General features: G+C 36.7%; 1 protein-coding gene across 4 annotated transcripts in view; it reads left to right on the top strand.

Moving 5' to 3' along the window:
- The first annotated feature begins 2,542 nt into the window (after positions 1–2,542).
- LOC150094641 (tudor domain-containing protein 7-like) overlaps positions 2,543–22,974 on the top strand; it is a 624,604-nt gene continuing 604,172 nt past the window's right edge. For all 4 annotated transcript variants that reach the window (XM_090410991.1, XM_090410989.1, XM_090410990.1 and 1 more), the window contains exon 1: positions 2,543–2,679. The gene's annotated coding sequence lies outside the window, so the exon portion shown is untranslated. The remainder of the gene's footprint in view (positions 2,680–22,974) is intronic.

Raw genomic sequence — 22,974 nt, 5'->3', positions numbered from 1 at the left:
ATGACTTTTTGTCGAAAAAAAGTATAGGAGACATATGGTGCTTGGATTTTGGTATGGTAGGAGCTAATTCCATTGGTCATCTACGCAGGAGGTCAAGAAAAATATTGATGCGATATCAGCTTTATCTTTCAGTAAAGTGACAGAGGTGGAATTGCAGGAGAGCAGAAGTTGCTTCTATCAGTCTTAGCAAGCCACCAGAAGGCATGGCTTCCATTTGGACAGGAGGTGAGTTTTTGATTTGACAGATTTGCATATGTTGCATGCTTTTGTATAGGCAGAGTATGAAGCTGGTGTTCTTAATGCCAGCCACGTGTGGTAAAATTAATTTTTTTTTTTCTTTTTTGCTTGGACACATTTTCGGTTGAACCAGTGTTTCGAAAGTAAATGTGGATTATAGGTTAAATGAGGGATGAACGTCTTCATCCCCTATTAAGAAAAAATTGACTTGTTCTCTGCAGGTGTTAGCGACAGGTTACTGGAAGCAATAATTTAACCACGGAAAAAAGAAATAGAATTTCCACAAGTCATCCGAATTAGTTCGTTTTGGCGTGTCGGATGGTGAGAAGTCGAAAGTTGTAGGTGGAGCGTTCTGAGAGAGAGAGCATTTCAACAGGATTGTGGTCCGAGTCGCTGACAGGATAGGTGACTTCTGAGGTGAATCGTGGACGTTGAGATCGCCGGAGAAGATGACGTCACTATTTGTATAGCTGAATTGCAGGTGGTCAATTTTCATAGAAAGGAACGTGAACAGTTCTGAGTGGTTATTAGTGTTTGAAGACCGGTAAATGTAACAAATTAAAGTTACTAAATTGAGAAAGAGAAGATAAAAAGCAGGGGATTCTAAATTAGCCTTTCTATGGCAGCTATGTCAGATTTAATAAAAGCACAGGTGCTAACTACCCTTGTGTTGAAAAGAATCGTGAAGTGTGGAGTTTAGGCAATGAAGGTGGAGTACATGTACCTGGGATCTGGGTTTCTTTCAAAAATAAGATGTATGGTCTGAAAGACTGCAAGTGATGGTGGACGTTAATGCCACGAATTTCACATTTACTATAGTAAAGCGGATGTGAAAGTGAGTTTTTAGTGAGAGATCATATCCTAAAAGTCGCATAACCAGACACAGCATACAGGCCATATGACTTCTATGATAGAATTAGTTTGAGGGAGATTAGCTTTCATTGGAGTGTTATTGTTTCCAAGTCTTCATAGGTTTGATTAGATGAAAGGATATATAGTGGGAACTTGCAGAGAAAGATCATTGACTCTTGGAAAAGAACTCCATACAGCAAGAAACCAGTCTCTGTGCCTTGATGTTGCGACGAGAGTTCCCGCCCATACCACTGCTCGATCTCTCCTTTTCAGGCATGACTTGGTAGAGTATTTGGCAGTGAGCATGAGTTGAGCGGGAGTTTGTAGTCTCGAAATGGAACAATTTATACTCTCTAAGTATGTTTGTCATGGCACTGAATGATATGACTCCTACCGCAGGGATAAGAGAAAGAGTAGCATAAAACAGAATCCGTGCTCTGGTGACCAAACATGGCATTTGCGACTTCAGATTTTCTATAAGCTTGTTGAACAATCGTGAAGGTGGATGTGTAAATTGGTGTCCTAGCTACTTCAGCTGATTTTTTTTAAAAATTATTTTGAATGATTTTTTTGCTGGCTTTCTTCAGTAATAACAGTATTAATAATGCGAGTTTGCCATATGTATTCTAGTTTTGATCGCGGGCATGTTGTCTCCAAGCTGAATAGTGATGTTCCATGTTTGTTAACCATATGTAAATATGGCTTAACTGATGATTTTGTACTGACGAATTTTAGTATTTATGTCGAGTATGGTTTCCAGATACTAATTAGATTTTTTGAACTTAAAGAGCTTGGTGCTTTTTTTTTTTGATTGTCACTTATAGTATTGATATAGAAAATAAGGTACTGAAAATCATTTACTTCTCCAGGAGTATGGTCATTTAGCTTAAGATTTCCTTCTGCTCTGTTCTTTAGGACTTTAGTTGTATTGCTGTTGACTGCTAACCCAATTAGTGCCTGCATTGTTACATAAATTATCTATGTGGTTTTGGGAAGTCTGAATGTTAGTCAATCAACAAAACATCTGCAAAACAGAGACTGCTTATGTGGGGTTTTCCCACCAAACTTCGAGATTTAATCAGTACCTATTTCCTGTGAGTCTGAATACATAACATATATGGTGCCAGAGAATCTCCATGGAGAATTCCAGTGAAATTGGAAAGTCCTGTCATCTCATTATTCCTGCATGAATTTTTGAATGTTTTGTCTACTGATTGAATGGAAGGATTTTGAGAAATCTACGTTGTCTCTTTTAATGAATGACCTGGTGGTTTACGTTAAAAATGCTTGTTTGGGCAATCTTCCCGTGAATGAATATATTAAATATCTCATAAGTCATTTGGTTCCATTTAGATCTGTGGCTAATTATAGTATAATACAGTATTCGAAATCGCAAACTGAATATAATAATATCCGAAATAAATGATATAAATGATAAATTTAGTCATTGAGGGCGCTCTTTATCGAAGCAGAAATAGTGAGTGCGATTTGTATCGGTAGTTAGAAGTTTCGGGGTATCGTAGTGCACGTATGATTTTCAAGAGGATGTTTTGGGATGCATTGGTTTTTATTAACTCTTTATTTTTATAGGTAATTAGTGTTTAATGTAGACATGTGTATGTACATTATATTCTGGATATCAAATAAAGATACTTTTGATTTCTTGTTTGATATTTAATAATATGATTCATTCCCTCCTCTCTATGGTTGTTTCGGTTTCGCGTGTGAAATCGGGATGCCAAACTTCCGAACATCATGCGCTCATTGGTGTCACGGAGTTTAACCTATGTGTTTAAGGAGTTGAACTATTTTTATTATATCACTAGAAACAATACATTCTCACGAGTATTATGAAGTTAACAGTATTCCATCAGGGGAAAAAAAAAGTCAACTTTGCAAATATACGAAGCAGGGCGAAAGGAAGGCAAAATCATTGAATTGTACTAATACCGGTTAATCAGTTTTACACAAGGTGTGATTCTTTTTTTTTTTTTTTTTTTTTTAAACTCATTTCTGAAGTGCAATTTCCTTTTTTTTTTTTTTTTTTTTTTTTTTTTCAATACAGAAAAATTAGCTGCATTTGATAAACGTATATGCTGATGCCATATGGCCCGAACTGTTTACGTGATAATTTTAAAAATGTACCTAATAATTCTAAAAAGGGTGATATTAGGAATATGTAAATTTATTAACATAAGTACTCTGCAGTAATAGGAATGGGTGGTTTTGTTTAAAAATGCACACCAGGCTTTGTCATAATAATAAAAGCAGAAGGCTGCTTCTTGCCTCATAATAATTGATATCACACTGTTCATTTGTGATCTCTTTAGCTCTGAAGAAAATGCACTATTCACTCTTGTTTTTCATCCTCTTACCCCCCCCCCCCTCCCATTCCATAAGAAAGAAATGTTTTAATTGTAATGCTTTAATATAATGTTTGGTGTATTTGTAGGCAAGTACAATAAAAAATTTCCTTCATTTATTTTTAAGAAACTTTAAAACAAATTGTCCAATAGAACTATGGGCAAAAATTTTAAATATGTTAACTAGGTGGACAGCCTTAGACATCGATGTTATTCATGTTTTTTACACATATTACAACACCAAGAAGTCATAATTTCTTGTATATTTCACTAGATCTCAAACTAGCATCTCCACAGCACAACTACTTGTTACAGTACAGAGGTGACAATAAGAAAGAGTTAAAAAAAAAAGGATTTCAAGTCCTACTTTGGTACTCTTTTTTTTTTTAATATTATATAAATAGAATTTTTTTTATCTATACAGTTGTTGGGTTGAAGTTGATCTCAAAATAAATTTCCCACATATTTTTGTTGGATTAATGAAGCAATATTTGTTGAGGTTAGGTGAATGCTTTATAGCAATTGCCAGCTAAAAATAGTCTCTCCAACTTAAATTCTCTATGGTATGCTACAGGTTTTTGTATGGAGCATTTAGGGAAGAAAGCATTTACACAACTACTTTCAAACATAGTTTGAAAGTAGTTGTGTAAATGTTGTTGCTAGTCACACTTTCTTGAAATGCTAGTCACCCATCTTTCAAATGGGTTCACTCTTTTTCAGTTTATAGAAACTGAATACACTGGAAGATACTTGCACAATTAATCACACCATCATCCATATAAAACCTAGCACTTTAGGATTCTTAAAATGATAAGTCATCGAGCCAGGGATGTTTATTCTTATGGTGCAGTTCTTGGCGTAGTGAACTACCTTCTCTATACTTCTTTGATCAGTGGCCACTGATTCTTGCAAAATGGTTAAATAATACTGCATGCACCTCTACCCCCCCCCCCCCCCCCAGCACACAAGACCAATGTCTCTACTATTCTTATCCTATAGGTATATTCAAAAAGATAGCTGAAGTGCAAAAGAAATATAACATACAGAAAAATGTTAACATCTGCTTTGGGAGCACACCATGCTTTGAGCACTCCTTCACACAGGATCAGGGTGGAAGAAAACCTATATGCATCTTGTTGCAAACTGGAGAGAATATTCTCATATCATATCTAAAAATTTTCGAGAGACAGTTGTCTTAATTATCACCTTCAACCCAGCAAGTGTAAAAAAATTGCTATTTAAACAATATTAAAGGACCCCAGATTAGGACTGCAGGTCTTTTGTTCACTACAGTTTTACAGCTTAAATTGTTTTCTGTCCTCATTTTTGCTCAAGTAGTATTACCCTAAGTTGTATTCTGAAGATGCTGGCTTGAAATCCAGATTAACAGCCAGTCAATAAAGATTTTTATGATCTATTGATTTTGTGTCAGATAATTTGTTGTTTAAGTGGGGAATGATTTTAATTGCTCACTGTGACATTTCCTGTTTATTAAGGGATCTGATTTTTCCTTAGGTAAAAAGAAGGAATCATTTTCAAACTTCTTGAACAAGTGCATGACTAATGAAACTTTAGGATTTAAATTATATTCTTTAATAGCATCATTTTACAAATGAAGGGGAGAAACTAGTTTCAGTAAAAGAGAAAAATGCAAGTTTTGCAGTATTCTAAAGTCTCTAATTTTCATGAGGAAAAATCACTTTTCATCATGTCGTATGTATGTCAGTGCTTGAATATTGGAATTAATACTTTCAGAGCTGTATAAATAACATGCATCAGAGGCCATTGCAGTGGCATGTTTCATAAGCTTTTTCTCTGTTGAATTCTATAAGTATAGTCAACTCGGTATCAGAACAGTTTATTTTATCGATTCCATATAATAAAGCACATTAAGGAAGGCAAATTTTTTTCCTTTATTTTTTATGGAATAGAATGGGGTTGCATTTGATTAAGTAGAATAGGATCATATCTGATTTTAAGTTTTTTTAATTTGAAAGAACAATAGAACATTGGAAGGGTACAATGGAACATTGTACCCTTCATTTCAAAAAAAAAAAAAAGACTGGTTCATTTGTCATTGTGATGAGAAGAATCTTTATATGAACTTTTTTCAGCTAAAAGTGAAATAGCTGACCCCACATGGAGGAAGTAGCATTTTTTCTTCTGGAAAACTTGGTTTATCATTTTTGATGCAGTCTAATTGGCCAAGAGAGAGAGAATTTAATGTAGGCAAAAAAAAAATACTGTTGATGGTGTGTAATAATAGATTTGTTGTTAGTAGTAGTATCCTTGTGTATGGTTGGAGGATTAAGTAAGGGAGATGGTGAGATGCGTGATAGGATGGGGGAGGGGGATACAGCTGATGATAGCAGATGAATTGCAACCAAAAAGAATTAGAGACAGGCTGGAAGGTGGCTATTCATTTGAAGCCATCTGGTGTGATATTGACAATAAGAAAAATATACAGTTCATTGTTGTTATAGGCCAGGGAGTTACACAGATAATCTGAAGACATGCATCACCAAATTAGTACAATGTGTACAGGTCGAGTGATTATTATGGGAGACTTCAACTATGGAGATATAAACTGTAAGGAAGAAAGATCATATTGCAGGAAGGAAATATAATTTATACCCCTGCTAAAAGATAATTACTTAAGGCAGCATGTGATGAAGGGGACTAATGTTGGAAGAGTATTGGACTTGGTCATAAGATTAAAAGAGCTATCCATAACCAAGATGACAACATTGCTTCCAATTGGTGAAAGTGACCGTACGGTCTTGACTTGGGAGATTGTGAAACATAAGGAATATTCTATCAAGAAGGGGTATTTGTCAAACAACAAGGCAGGTGATTATGACATGCTTAGTAAGAAGCTTAAATCTGTACCAATGCATAAAACACTGCAGAGTAAGAATGTTAGTAGTGCATGGAATATAGTTAATGGTGATCTCAAGGAAGCAGTATTAAATTGTATACCTAGGGTAAGGAGGATTAATCGGGTAGGAGTTAGATGGATGAGTAATGTCATTAACCACCTTACCAGCCATTATGGATCAAATACGCATCCTCATACGCTTCGTATCCATCATATGTTTCAATGTAATATCAATGGTATTACATTGAAATATAACGCATCCGTGATAAACTTGACATTATAGATGTCTTGGCCGGTAGTGTGGTTAAGCACAAGCTGCAGAAGAAGAAAATTATGTGGAGGGTTATAAAGAGAAAGGTGACCACCATACTCATGAACAGTACGTCTTATTCAAGAAAGGTGATTAGCATGGCAAGGGAAGCAAAATCAGATTGAGAAGAATTTAGCTGAGCAGTACAAAGGAAATCCCAAAGAGTTCTTTCGTTATGTGGCAAGTAAGAGGAAGAATGACTATGGAAGATGAACCTTAATGAGTAATGATGGTCATGAGGAGACAGAAGAGGATAAAATAGTTGACTTACTGTAAGTGACCACTTTGCAAGGATATATCATCCTAGTGAGGTTACTGCTTTAACCTATGTGTCAGAGATTAATATGAGAACAGAAGTGGATGAATTGGAGGTTCTTAGGATATTGCAGAATCTCAGTGTTAATACAGCTGTGGGATTAAATGGGATATCAACTAGGGTTTTGCGAGAAGGTGCAAGAGAATTGCAATGCCTTTTGACTAGGCTGTTTAAGTCTGAGCTCTGGCTGAATTCCAAGGGAGAGGAAAGAGGGCAGAATAATTCCTTTGCATAAGGGAAGTTCTATGACTGCAGTAGCAAACTATAGACCAATCAGTATCTCAGGTCTGGTGGTAAAAGTTCTAAAAATTGGTCAAAAGGAGAATTCAAGAATGGGTGGATAAAAATGATACTGTGTGTAATTTATTAACTTTTTATAATGGAGTAACAACTGAATTAGACAAAGGAAATGGCTACATGATTTTGCAAAGGCATTTGACAGAATACCACATGGTACTCTGTTATGCAGATTAGATCAAATTGGGATGGATGGGACACTGGTTATGTGGATAAGAGGATGACTGCTGGACAGATATCAAAAGTTGGTATATGGAGGGGCAGAATTGAGGCAAAAACTAGTGGCATGCTGCAAGGTTCAGTGCTATTTAATTTGTACTTTAATGATATAGGAAATAACCTGAAAGGAAATATTCAGTTGTTTGCTGATGATGCAAAATTTAGATAGAGGAATAGTTAATCAAATTGGTCAAAAAGAGAATTCAAGAATGGGTGGATAAAAATGATACTGTGTGTAATTTACTAACTTTTTATAATAGAATAATAGCTGAATTAGATAAAGGAAATGGCTACATGATTTTGCTGGATATCTCCAATGTGGAGAGAGCTTACAGGACTTTAAATCTGCTGTCAGTATGGGCAAAAGATAATGGGTATTAGTGATTAGATATCCAGTGTCATATTATTGGTGGGATTATGTTTTGGATAAAATGATGATGCTAGGGATCTTGGAGTGTTAGTAGATAGCAAGTTGAAACTCAGGGGCCATGTAGCTAAGATTGCAAATATAATACAAAAGATAATTGTGATGCTGAAAAAAACTTTCATATGTAAAGATAAGGATGTTGTCATTTTGCCTCTATACAATACTTTGATGAGATATCACTTTGAATGTTGTGTGCAGGTCTAGTTTCCTGGTTTCAGTCTTGATTCTAAGTGGAGAGAGTGCAAAGGAGAATGTTAAAAATGATGTCTGGATTGTGGAATACTGATTATGAAGACAGATTGAGAATTTGTAAACTGCAGACACTAACAAACAGGAGAAAGAGGGGGGATATGATTGAGACTTACAAACTTCTGAAAGGGTCATACAGGATTTCACTGGATGGAATTTTTCATTTCATAATGAAAAATTCCATCAGGTGGGGAAAGGACAAGAGGGTATCCTTGGAAGCTGAGAATGAATGCTGCTTAGAAAGGGGTGAGGGCCAGATTTTTCTCTCATAGGGTGGTGCATGATTGGAATGGATTGTCATTGGATGTTGCTTATGCAAGCAGTGTGAATGAACTCAAGAATAAGTATGATAGCTGATGTGTGTAATTTAAAAAACCCATGGAAGGTTAGCAGGTTGGAAAAGTACTATTTTCCATAAGGGAGATTAACGTAGGCCATTTAACCCATTCAGATTAAGATGATTTAATTCTTTAAAGCATTATTTCTTAAAGTTTTTGTGACTGGATCCTTATATAGAAATAATTATTTTTTGCAAACCATATGAAAATTCCCACAAAAATTATAGGAAAGTAAATTATGACAGTGAATGGTTATGTGCAAAATATTTTTATCAAGAAAGCATGACTCTTCCAGAAATAAGTCAATTTAAAAAATATCATTCACTAAATGCATAAATCTTCATTAGAAATGAGTTTGCATTGAATGACGCAAATTGTCAGTGTTTGCTGCAAAAATTATTAGAGTAGGTGTTAAAATAGCCATCAAATTCAGCCTAATTCAATGTTTTGCGATTGCAATCGAGAATTCATTTTCATGTAAGTGAAAGATGGATGTAGCAGAATAGAATTCTGAACCAATGCTGTTTGACTTATAAGGACTGTATTCACTGTCTTGCTCTTATATAGTTATTGCTACTTATTGTCTTTGTAGTTTAGCTTCAGGTCTGCATTTCATAACATTTCAGTTTTACATTAAAACCAAAGATTTGTCAAATAGAAGTAGCAGTCATTAGTATTGATTTTAAGCAACTGTGGAGTATCAGATGTCATTGATTAGGTACCTTTTTTTTTTTTCAAGAAGTCAAATACCTTGCATAGATGTTGCAAAATGGGGAGTGGGGGTTAGGTTCAGGCCTGATCTCTGAAATCATATCCAAAATGCTGCTTATGTTTTTTCATCAGTGGAGTGAACTGCTGTTTTGCAGATATTAGTGTTGTTTCACAACACATACATAGCAAAATGTCTGTACTATTTATTTATTTAGTGTATGATGTACAGGTCTCAGAATAAAACATACAAATTATATAAAACAGCATAAAAACAATTGTAAAAATCGTATTCAAAGGGGTACACTAGATTGAAATGATTAAACATCAAAATTAAGAATTGGGAGTCTTAGCTTAATCCTTAAATCCCAGATTCACTCCAGGGATTCTGGGATCAGTTTAAAAAAAGTCCTCTTTTAGAACCCGAGAATGATTAGATAGGGCACTCAAGCACAATGTGATTAATGGTCTGTATCCCTCTTCCGCATTCATAGTTTGGAGTATCGGACCAGTTCCATTTATGCAAGAGATGCTTGCATCTCCCATGTCCTGTTCTGATCCGATTTAAAGTGGTCCATACATGTCTAGGGAGGTTGAAGACCTCCAGACGAGATGTCGGATTTGAGATGGGTATTTGAAGATTGTAGGTATGTTGAAACCAATACTCTCCCCATGACTCGCATAGGTCGAAGTTCTGGTCGTTTATTTGTATTGCACTCCTCCAGGCAGGGTGTGCCTGGATTTGAGTCTTTGTGAAGTATGGAAGGAAATGTCTTGATGGATAGGCAAGGAACTGTTTCCAATTATTTTTATCCATAGTTTGCTTAAAGCTTGGCTCCTGCGGAGCGAGGGAGCGGCTATATTACTGAGAGTTGGGAGCCAGTAGCTAGGAGTAGATCTTAAAGCTCCAGAGATTATCCTCATAGTTTGATTCAGCTGTACATTGACTAAAAAAGCATGTGTTGTTCAGCCACACAGGAGCACAATACTCTGCTGTGGAATACACCAAAGACAGTGTGGTAGTATGCATTATGTTGGCATTAGCACCCCCAAGAAGTACCAGTAAGTTTATGCGTTATATTATTAAGAGTTCTTAATTTCCCAGCAATATTTTCTAGATGGAATTTAAATGTCAAACTTCTGTCTAGGGTAACTCCTAGGTATTTTGGATGATTGTTAAATTTCACCTGTTTATTTCTGAAGTTAACTTTTGGGATATAGTTGGCCTGGATATTACTAAAATGAAAGGATGCTACTTCAGTTTTGTTCAGGTTAGGTTGTAATTGCCATCGTCTGAAGTATTTATCAAGTACAGCCAGATCTTCAGTTAAGGTGTTCTCAGCTTTTTGGAATGTTGAGTTGCAATGGCAATATTGTCAGCATACATGAATCTCTGTGATGCTGTCTCTGGGATATCACTAATACATAAGTTAAAGAGCAATGGGGCAAGAACTGACCCCTGAGTAGGCCATTTTTAATATTAAAGAATTTACTTTGGTTTATTGAGAGATACTTGTATCCATCTGTCTGCTGGTATTTGATTAATTAGGTTGGCTAGTTTTGGTGATGGGATAGTTTCTAGGAATTTTAAGATGAGACCCTCTCTCCACATTGTGTCATAGGCAGCAGAGAGGTCCACGAATACTGCTATTGTTTTCAATTGTTTTTCATAACCATTCTCTATAAAGGTTGTCAAGGCCAGTACTTGATTGCAACAACTTCTGTTTAGGTTTGAAGCCAGCCTGTTCCTGTGGAGTTCTGTTATGTATACTTGAAGAAATTCTGTTGTATAGCATTCTTTCGAGAAGTTTCAGGCAGATAATTAACAAGGCAATAGGATGGTAGTTGGAAGCAATTGTAGGGTCTTTGCCAGGTTTTAAGACAATGATTTTAGGTCTTTTAAAAATCGATGGAAGTATTCCAGAGTGCAGGATGTTATTGTTCAGTAAGCCATTGAATAGTTTTTGGTCCACAATTCTTAATGAATTCAGGGTAGATGTTATAGAGTCCAGCCACCTTCCCAGTCCTCAGTGAGTTAACTACCTGGGTAAATTCCTGGGAAGTGAAAGCCTGAGATAGTGATGATGGTGGAAGATCTGTTTGAGATTTTTTAGTTTTTGTTTCATCTCTCTTGTAGCTACTTTATCTTGAGGATATTTAGTCATTGAGACTGTATGCTTTGCAATGTGTTTCAGATCTATGGCAGTCAGTTTACCAGAAGTCCTTGTATTAGTGTCAAGCTTCCTAATCAGGGACCAAGCTTTTCGACTGGAATGAGTAAAATTGTTTGTTTTAATCCATTTGTCTTTTCTAGCATTGTCAAGAGACTTCAGTGGCAACTGTAGGGTTATTATTAGTAGAGAATTGCCCTGGATAACGCTAAATAGTCTATGGTAACAGATGGATCCATACTCTCCTAGCAGGACTCGCGGACACAGGCTCTCAGATAACCGACACAAACCTACCAAGGATTTGAGAATCAAGAATATGGGCTCACTCTTAAAAACATGCCAGTTAAACATAGAAGGATAAGTAGGGCTAAATGCGAAGTTCTTACTAAGATCCTGAATTACCATCAAATAGATGTCTGTACTGATGACACTCTTACATGATAATGCATTTTACATGTGTTTGCTGATCTGTTTTGCTAACCAAAATAAATGTCAAATGAATAACCATACCATAATGCACTGTTATTTTAAGACCAGAACACCAGTTATGGGAATGACAGAAGAGGAGAGAATGGAAACTGAGAGAGAGGGAATGAGAGGAGTACTGGAACAGGGATAGAGCGATGCCAGGACACAGGTATGAGGGTGGTCTAAAAGGTTCCTGACCTCAATCATAGATTGGAATGCTATCGGCAAGATTCTTTTTTTTTCTAAATTGATACATTTGTCATAAGCATCCATGTGAAATTGCAAGTCATTCTATGAAGTAGTTTGTTTTATGCAGCTGTCTGAAGCAAAAATGTTGTCTGTATCCCTTGAAATGGATGAAATTGAGTATCATGCGGTTATAAAATTCTTTCTAAAAGAAGGTTTAACAGCAAAAGAAATTCATTCGAAGTTCATAAAAGTTTATTGGCACTCTTCTCCTTCGCTTTTTTGACAATGAAGAAATGGGCTGCCAAATTTAAACATGGTCCATGTGATCCATGTGAAGGACGCCCAAAAAGTGTAGCACCAGAAATCATTGATCAAGTGCATGATATGGTATTGGATGACCGGCAAGTCATAGTGTGTGAAATTGCCGAGACTATAGGCATTTCAAAAGAATGTGTAGGATATATTTTGCATGAAGAATAGCAAATGAAAAAGCTTTGTGCAAGTTGGGTGCCACGCTTGCTCATAGCAGATCAAAAACGCACTCACATGAAAATCTCTGAACATGGTGCTTGGAGCGATTTAACAAGAATGAAACTGATTTTGTGCATAGATTTATTACTATGGAGACTTGGATTCACCATTACACACTAGAATCAAAACAGTAGACAGAAGTCAGTTCTTCAGCACCAAAGAAGACATAATCTGTTCCATCAGCAGGAAAGGTCATGGCATCAGTGTTTTGAAAAGAGTAAAACAATAACTGGGGAATATTATTCCGATGTTTTCACCAGACTAGACAAAAAAAAAAATTCATGAGAAAAGACCTGGTTTGCAGAAGAAAAAAATCGTCTTCCATCAGGACATTGTGCCTGCCCACAAAGGTGTTTTGGTAATGGGAAAATTAAGGGATCTGTACTATGAATTGTTGGAGCATTCGCCCTATTCCACAGATTTGACTCCCTCTGACTTCTATCTCTTCCCAAAACCAAAAGTTGTCCTTGCTGGTCAGTGTTTTTCTTCGAATTAAGAGGTGATTGCAATCGAGGGTATTTTGCAGATCTTGCCTGAGAATCACTACAGGGACGGGATAATGGCACTTTAGCATCGCTGGAATAAATGTATTAGTCTGAAGGGAGATTATGTTGAAAGATAAAAATAATATGAAGTTATAAATTTGTTTTATCGTTGTTAGGCCGATAATGTTTTCAGACCACTCTCATAAGTAGGGGAACACAGAGAGAAAGGGTTAGAGGAGGGAGAGAGAGTGTGTGTGTGAGGGATGCAAGTGAGCAATCAAGAAACAGTGGTAAGAGGTATGATGTATGGAGACCCAGTGATCCATGGCATGCAAGATAGGATGCCAGAGGAATGATAGGAAGTGTGGCTAGGCAATTAAGCAGGGTGAAATGTTTGGATGAGATGAGTGTGATAGTGGGCACGAATGATTTGAGAGCCAGTGTAAATCGGATGGCGAGAGATCTGAGATTCATGTTTGAGGTTGTACAAAAGAAAACGCAGAGAAGAAAGATAGTGTGTGTTACCCAGGTATGATAATGATGAGCTGAGCAGAAGAGCAGTAATAATGAGTAGCATAATAGCTAGAATGTGTCAGAAGAGAAGATTGGAATATATGGATGTTTGGAAGGTATTTGCGGACAGAAAGGAGCTATATGCGAGTGACTGCTTTCATTTGAATGAGGAAGGATAGGCATCTAGAGATTGCCGTTTTCTGAATGAGTTGGTGTGTCAATGCAGAGAGTTGTGTATGGTGGGACAGTATCAAGGAGGCAGAAGGTTTCAAGTGGGATCCCACAGGACTTGGTACTGGGGCCTGTATCATTTAACCTTTATATCAATGACATTGTCAATGGATTGCAGATGATGTGAAGCCGTCAAGGGTTATTAGTAGTGCAGATGCGGCAGCCCTACAAGAGGATTTGAATAAACTAGAACAGATGGGCGAATTAATGGGGTGTCAGTTTAATGCAGCAAAATGTAAAGTCTTGAAGTTTGGGATACATCGATGGGAGGCTGCATACTCGATTGAAGGAAGTAAGGGAGACAAGATGTGGGGATGATGATTGATAGAAAACTGAAATTCAGGGAACATATTGCAAAGGTGGTAAAGGTAACCCAGAGAATTTCTGCAATACTGAGAAGGATGCTGACCTGCAGAGATAAGAGTTATTGTTCCACTGTATAAGATCCTGATCAGACACACTTAGACTATTCTCAAATTTGGTTCCCAGGATTTGAAGGAGATAAATTAACTGTGGAAAGGGTACACAGGCAGATAACAAAGATGGTTTCAGGACTGTACAATATTAATTACGAGGATCGGCTGAAGGAATGTGGACTGCAGAATTTTTTAGATAGGAGAGGTGATATGATTGAGACTTTTAAACTCTTGAGAGGTAGTTACAGGGTTGACACTGGAGAGTTCTTTTATTTGGTGGAACAGTGGGAAAGAGCAATGACAAGGGACCATCCCTGGAATTTGCAAGAGGGTGAGGAGTGATTTCTTTGTGTGGAGGATGATTGAACCGTGGAATGCATTGCCTGATAGTAGTGAGAGCAAGAATGGTCACTGAGTTCAAGGAGTGGTATGATAGAATTTGTTTCCTAGGAAGGACCTCTCACGATGAGTCTTTTGACTCCATGGAGGCCTGTAATAATAATAATGAAAGTAATGGTTATGAGGAAGCAAGTAGATCACTTGCTAAGGTGTAGCAAGTGACAACTGCATTGTACAAAAACAGATGGATACGCAGTAGTTATACTTAAATTTTGCAAAGGCTTTTGGGAAATTACTGCATGATTAGCTGATATTCAAACTAGAGATGTGGTAATCCAAAAGGATATTAGACTAGTGCATTGGATTGGAAACAGACTATCTAATAGGTATCAGCAAGTTGTGTATGGGGGGGGGGGGAAGTAATATCCCAGAAAGAGTAATGTCACTAATGGTTGGCCTCAGTTTTAGGGCCATTGCTGTTTAACCTGTATGATAATGATATTGGGGTCGATTAGGATGGGGATATTCAGTTTTCAGATTATGCAAAGTTGGGATGAACTATGAGGAGTAGAGCAGATGTGGCCTTACAAGAAGACTTGAATTGATTCAGTGAATGAGAGTGTGGATGATAGTTCACTGTTGCAAAATGTAAGTTTTTAAATTTGGAAAAAAGATGGGTTGTATAATTTATGCCCATTAGGGAAATATTGTTTAGAGGTGGAGAAAATAAAACATCTTAAGGTGATGGTGGATAAGGATCTCAAATTTAGAGGACACATTGTCAAAATTCTGAGAACAACACAATGAATTCTGAGAATGCAAAGGGCACTAACTTGTAGAAGAAAGGAGATTCTTGTTCCATTGTATAAGGTTCTGATTATGCTACACATGGACTACCATGCACAGATTTGGTTGCCGGGTTTTCAAAAGGACAGTTTTTGGAAAGGGTCCAGAGGCGATTGACTAAGCTAGTTTCTGATGTCTGGAATGTTGAATATGAGGAAAGGTTGAGAAGATGCATTTACAATCTAGCAGATAGGAGGAAGAGGGGGTGATATGATAGAGACGTACAAGTTGGTAAGAGATTGTTATAGGATCAATGTTGAAGAGGTTTTTCATAAAATTGTGGGAGATTAGGAGAGAATGAGAGGTCATCTCTGGAGGCTGTATAAAGGAGGGTGAGAAGCAGGGTTTTTTTTGCATGGAGAGTTGTGAATGATTGGGATACATTGCCTGAGAGTGTGGTGTATGTTGAGAATTTGAATGTGTTTAAGGCATGGTATGATGAGCTATGTATATGACAACAGGACCTCTTAGATGAGCCTTTCACTGCTTTGGGGTTCTTAGGAATTATAATAAAGAAATTCTTCTTTTTTTATGTACATATATCTTCAAGTTATAAATTTCCTCATAGGTACTGGAAATAGTTACATTGTCTAGTAACTTCTGCAGTAATCTGAAAGATAATTGGGTGAAATCCCCCCCCCCACTTTTTTTTTTTTTTTAATGGCAGTCCTACACAAGAGGTATCAGAACCTGTGGCACATTGATGCTGTGATACATGTAAGAGGAAAGAAGAAACCTATTGACGTTTCTTAAGAGTTAAAGGTTTTAGTTCTCAGGAACATTTCATGAGAGAGCTTTTTCAGAGGACAAAGTAGATTAAATAAAAGTGGAAAAGGAGAAGCAGGTTTGTTGCAATGTGGAACTGAAAAGGGATACTGGACATTCACTGGCCCAGTGGAAAATGGAAAAATGATGGAATTCAGTTCAATAGAGGCTTGAAAATATTGCTCTCCTCTGCACAGTATCAAGAATTGAGAGAGATTTAAGTACATTATTAGTAAGAGTATTTTAATGAATGGGCAGTTTGGCTGGTGAAAACTAGCATCTTTAGCAGAAAAAGCTTTAGTTTTTTAGAGGGTGACAAAGCTATTCATTTGATGTGTATATGCTAGGCTAGGAAAGGCTGAAGGTGAAAGTCATTCAAGGGGTGGGGGGTAGAGATCTAATCCCGTTTGGCAATTTGTGTATTGCTGATGGTAAAGGGAGGTGAACTGTGATCCCTTTTTATGAGGGAAAAAAAATTATAATTCTTGTGATAAATGATAATGGCCAACCACATGAATATATATATATATATTTATTTTTTTTTTGGATTTGGTTACAGTTGCAAGTAATTAATTCATTCTCAACATCATCAGGGCCTATTAGTAGTTGTAATCAATCTAATCCTTCTTGCTACATAGCATAAAGATTTCCTCTGGCCTCGCTGATCAATTTCTTCGCATGGTGTGCCTTTCTTTTCCTAGTGTTATTTTTCTCTCTTCGTTTGGTCATTTTCTAGTTAGTAACTTCCTCCATAGTTCTTGTCCAGTTTCATTCCAACCTTATTTAGTTGTCTAATTCTTAGGCATACAGTTATCTGTTATCAGATCTCCATCATGGAGTTCCTACTGTTGCACGCATAGCTCATCATAGTGTGCCTTAAATGCATTCATTATCTCTGCACTTACGGCACCATATTCTCAGGCAGTACATCCTAATCACTCGTTACTCTCCGTGCAAAAAATGAACTTCTCCCCTCTCACCCTCCTTATACAATTTCTAGACTTAGTCTCTTTTTCTTTCCCTTCTATTTTCCCTTATTCTTTGAAAACCTCATCCACACTAGTCTGGTAATAATCCTTTACCAACTTATGTTCCAATCGCATTCTCCTTCTCTCCCCTCCTATCCACTTACTTTGTATCCTGCATTGTAGAAAACATCTTAATCATCCATTTCTGGGGCTTTCTTAATATCTCATCTTTTTGAAAACTAAATGATGAAATCTGTGCATAGTAATTTATATGGTGTGATCAAGGTAGACTCAATGGAACCATAATTTTCTTACTTATGGTCTGTGCCCTCTGTATCATTGTGCTACCTAAATTTTAGGTCTTTAAAATCGCTGCCACCTCCAGATCCCTTACATTCGCTACTACCAGGATATTTCTACCAGTTGTGTATTCTTTAGCCCATCTTTGTATCATAACCCAACACCTTATAGCTTTGAACTGGACCTGAAGTAATTACTTGCCCACCCATTCAGTCCTGTTCAAGTTGTCTTGTAAACTATAGCTTGTGCTTTACTCTTTATAGTTCTTTGCAACATTTGCAAACAACTGCATGCCACTATTCCAGTCCTTTCCCCAATATTAATAACATTCAAGGGTAAATATCAATAGCCTCCAAAAAACAGACCCTTGTGGCATACACAAAATGTGCTGATGTCTATCAGACAGCAAATCTTCAATCTGTTGTGCTGATCTGTTATTTAGCACAATCTTTTCCTATTTAATTACAAGTTTGTCATGCCACAGTCTATCACAGGCCTATCAGAAATTCAAATATATCACTATGTATGGATTTTCCTTGTCCAATGTATTTGTCATGTTGTAATAATGAGGAAACATATTGTTAAGACAGAGCCTTTGCTATCCATCAGAAAGAATCCTACTGTTGTCAGCTTAGTTCTGATCTTGGTCCTTCCTTACCTCTCTAACACTTCAACCACAACTTTACACGTTCAGATTGGGGCTATAATTTCAAAGCCTGTCTTATCTCTCTTCCATTATGAAGCAGAACAGTTTTGTTCTGGAACATGTCCTAGTTGCAAGACTTATGTTAAACAAGTGCATCAAAGCAGTTCACTGTCTTGGAACATTTTCTCAAAACACTGCAATATGGCATTAAGCTGTGTATAGTCTTATTAACATTAAGTTTGTTTGTTAACATCAAGTTCTCCATATACCTCTTGGTCTTACCACAAGTCTCTCCTCTTCCCATTTCCAACTGCACTCAAGCTCTGCATGCTCATATTCCTGAGTATGAAATACCTTTTTATGAATTGCTCATTTAATATCTCGCCTATATCCTCTGCAGTTGTTATTCTACAGTAGCAAACAAATTAATCTGAATAAGCCAAATTTTCATGAAGTTTTTGGTTTGGTTTTTGTTTCATTTCACAATAATTTTGGTTTTAGTTTACTATTTTTGTTTTTTTGGTTTGTTTTTTAGTTCACTATTTTGGTTGAGTTCTGTGTGTTTTAACCGTCTCTAAAATGTTTATTAATAGTGTTGTGCATTTTTTAATAGGGTAAACAAATTGGTATTCATAGTGTGTTATTCATTTTGTGTAGCTATAAAAATGGATACATCTCCAAGAAAGCATTCAAAAATATGTACTTTTTCACAGCACACATCTGACTCAAAGACAAATTGCCAGTGAGTGTGGTCTTGGTTTGGGTACTGGTAATGTGATTTGCAGTACCCAAACTGTAATGTAAAAAAAAAAAAAAAAAGCCTTTGACAGAGTATGGCACAAAGGCTTAATAAGCAAACTCCCATCATTTGGATTGCCTCAGGACTTATGCAGATGGATTGCCAGCTTCCTGTCTGGACGCACACTATATGTGATGGTAGACAGCTCCCTATCCTCTCACCATCCAACTAATGCTGGGGTCCCATAAAGTTCAATTCTCTCACCGACCCTCTTCCTTCTATATATCAATGACCTACTTCAGTTGACCTCTAACCCAATGCACAGTTTTGCAGATGACAGCACCTTACATTCCTCCCTTTCATTTGACAAACCCTACTCTACACAACTCACCTCAACCCACAGAATATCAACCACCACTGCCCTTAATTCCAACCTCCAAGCCATCCAAGCCAATGGGGCTCAGATAACCTTATCAATTTCAATGCTAGTAAAACCCAGTTCTGTCTTTTCTCACAAAACAACTATTTTCCCCCAGCATTGTTTTCGATAACACCCAAATACTCAAACAAGATGAAATTTCTCTTCTCAGAATTACCTTGACATCAAGCCTCTCTTGGCATAAACACATCGCAACCATTGCATCCTCAGCTTCCAAAAAACTAGGTTTTCCCTTTTGCTCAAGATACTACTTCACCTCCAAACAGTTGTTAACACTATATAACTCACAAATCTGCCCAGCTCTCACATCTGGAGTGGGGCTCCAAAAAGCTTCCTCAAAATGCTTGACACAAAAAAAAAAAGTCCTGAAGCCATGTTTCTCTTTCACCTTGATAGGTCATTATTCTGTTTATTAATTTCATTTCCATCCTTTTTGTCTTGCCTCTCCAGGAGGTTCTCTCATCTTATTCTTTCTCACCTGTATTTTCTCTTTGGTTAGCTGAGTTTTGTATCTGCAGTAATCTTTGGACATTACTGCTCGATGAATGTGAATGCAACCAATTCTTCATTCTTAATTATCATATTCTTTGCATTAGTCCTCTGCTACTAATAGCTCAGTTAAGTAAGTTTGCGGTTAGTAGTTGGAAGGGGACCAATTGTTCAATGCTGTTGGCACACTTTCCCTCGATGAGTCTTTGGACTCCCTGGAGGTGTCTAATAATAACATGACAGTATGTTTGAAGACTTTTAAAGTCATGATTTGTATTATTATATGGTACCTCCGTGGAGACTTATTGTAGGAGACCCAAACTGTTATATACACAAAACCTATCGTATCTCTCCTTAACCCTGTGGAGGTTGGGGTCTAAAAAATCACAGTGTAGGTCACGTGTATCCGAGATACATTCATTACTAGTATGTGCTAAAATGCAATAAAACTTTAAAAAAAAACAAAAAACACTGCAAATATAATACATGGTCTATTTGTTTTCAGTTACAATCTAGAAATTATTGAACGAAGAAAAACACAACCTCTAAACCAATACTATACTGACATCGGAGTTCGTGGTATCTCTCAGATACAATTAAGTATCAAATATCACTTTCGCATTACTCTATCATTTTCATCATCGGACTCGAGTAACAAAATCGCTGAATCTCTTCAACATCTGATGGATTATCCAATTGATATATTTTTCCAGCCATTTTCAACAGTAAATAAATAAAAAAAAAAAAAAATTAAAAAAAAAACTAAACCAATACTATACTGACATTGGAGGTATCTCTCGGATACAATTTACTATGAAATATCGCACGCCTTTTTACATAACACGTTAAACCAAACTGACTGCATAAACAGTGTGGAATATCACTCGTAATATATGCATGCTCAGTTACTCATTTCCTCCACGCTATACACTAGGTATGTGTAAGAATATATATTAAACAATTTGTATCTGTCAGATCAGCTGCGACTCTGCAGGATTAAACTCATTCACTGTCAGGAAACTCATAACTAATTCTGGTAATCCATTCATCACTCTCCATGCAAAATATCTAGTAGCTATGCTCTAGTTACTAGCCCTAGTAACTATGCTCTTACACAACGTCCATGAATGGCCCTCTAGTTCTCTATTTATCATATATTGAAAAATTACCTTTGAATCAATTTTTTATAAATCCCCTTTAATATATTAAAAGTTTCTATCATGTCCCTTCTTTCTGCATATCAACTAAATTTTGTAACCCACCACCTTTTAACCTATCCTTATAGGGAGTACTCCACAGACCTGTCACTATCTTGGTCACTCGTCTTTGAATCCTCTCTATGATCTCCTAATCCTCAAGAAACTCAGGTGTACAGTAGTGGCTGAATCATAACCTTATAAATAGGAATAATAACTTCCCTGTCTTGTTAGCATGTTTGTCATCATCCAAGTAATCCTTTGATCCAATTTACCAACTTTTGCTATATGCCCTTAGAACTTCAGTTCTCTGTCCACCATTATTCCCAAGTGCCTAGCTTCATCAATTTCCTACAATCCAGTACCATTAATATGACACATGGTATGCAACCTTATCATGAAATGCATAACTTTTATATTTTTCAACATTAAATTGACAATCGTTATCCTTTGCTCACATGCCAATTTATTTAAATCATCCGATAAGATATCCACATCAGCTTTATCAATTATTGCTCTCTCTCTAATTTTGCATCAGCAAACAACTGAATATTCCTTCTTAAATCTTTCCCTATATCATTAATATTCAAATTAAAAAGTAGTGGCTCTAATACAGAACCGTGAGTTACCACTATATACTGCTCTGGTGTCTGTCGGCCATCCCCTATCCATGCTACAAGTTTCATATCTGTTCCCATTTATCCCAATTTTTGTAATAGTTTTCTATATGGTATTCTGTCAAATGGCTTTGCAAAGTCCAGAGGTATCATGGTGTAGCCATTTCCTTTATTCACTTCTGTCATATTTATCATAAAATGTGAATAAATTACTAAGACAAGACCTATCTCTCACAAAGCCATGCTGCACACTATGAAGTATTGCATCCCTATTCACTCGGTGTTTGATTTTATCATTAACCAACTTTTTCAATACCTTTTTTTAACAACCGCTGCTAGTATATCAGAAATGGTATAAGTATCCACAATCTTTTCAAGTATTCTTGGACTTTGCAACCATAATTTAAGGATAAGGTGGTTAGCCCTATGCCTCCTGGTGTGTCCTATGTCTGTAGTTGCATGTGTTCATGGGACTGGTTTGCCTGTTCTGGAGGACAAAAAAACTAGTTTCTGGGTGAAAAAAATTCCCTACCTCCATATGAGACCGGCTAATTCACCTTTTGTTAAGAGACCAGATAAAGGTTTCTCACGTCACTGACTGTAATCAAACAAGTCTTTCCGACTGAAGGGCTTTTTCTATACCAACTGAGCTATGGAGGCTTGTCTTCTGATGTACACTGGTGTCCAAAACCTAAGGACGTACACTTTCTGAAGATTACAACTGCAGATTCAAATAAATCAGTTTGTGGCAATTTGTATAACTCACAATTTTGAGTAGAAAGTGGGTACACATTTAAATTTTTAATTACAAAGGGGTCACATGGTAGCATTCAACAAGATAAAAGACCTCACTAAGCCAACTGTGTTTGAAGGAAGCTCTTTTCATGAAGAAAATAGGATACTACAAATAGCACTACAAATTTGGATGTCTTGTAATGTCTCAAAATGATTTCACTTGGAGAACAATTATTGGAAAGCTTAAAGAAGTCCACACAATTACTGATATTTACAGAGTTTGGAATCATGCATAGCATTGCCCATAACCTAGATATGTTTCAAACCAATGGAATGTGTTCTAGATGTTTGCTGAGAGGTCAATCTTGCTTTACCATGGAGCATGAAAACAGATTTTCAGTTATAATAGCAAAATGTAATTGCATCTCAGCATGGCAGTTGCAAGTTGGCTCCATTCAAGCACAGGTATGCAGTTAACTCGACAAACTGTGGCAAGATATCTGCAACAAGTAGGCCTATATGCCCAAGAGCCTTTAGTCAGTGTCCCTTCATCCACAGCTCATCATAGAGTAGGTTTTTAGTAGTGTTGTATCCATAAAAGTTGAATGTGACACCAGTGGGCTCTTTACAGACGAGTCATTTTAATCTTTCCTCCAATTCTAGATGACACTTGATCTGGTGTGAAAGTGGTACTATT

This window comes from Typopeltis vanoorti, chromosome 21 (genome assembly GCF_054136105.1).
Source record: "Typopeltis vanoorti isolate ZY-2024b chromosome 21, IOZ_Tvanoo_1.0, whole genome shotgun sequence".
NCBI classification, from domain to species: domain Eukaryota; kingdom Metazoa; phylum Arthropoda; class Arachnida; order Uropygi; family Thelyphonidae; genus Typopeltis; species Typopeltis vanoorti.
The sequence above is the reverse complement of the archived record's forward strand: the minus strand, read 5'-3'. Positions and strand labels throughout refer to the sequence as shown.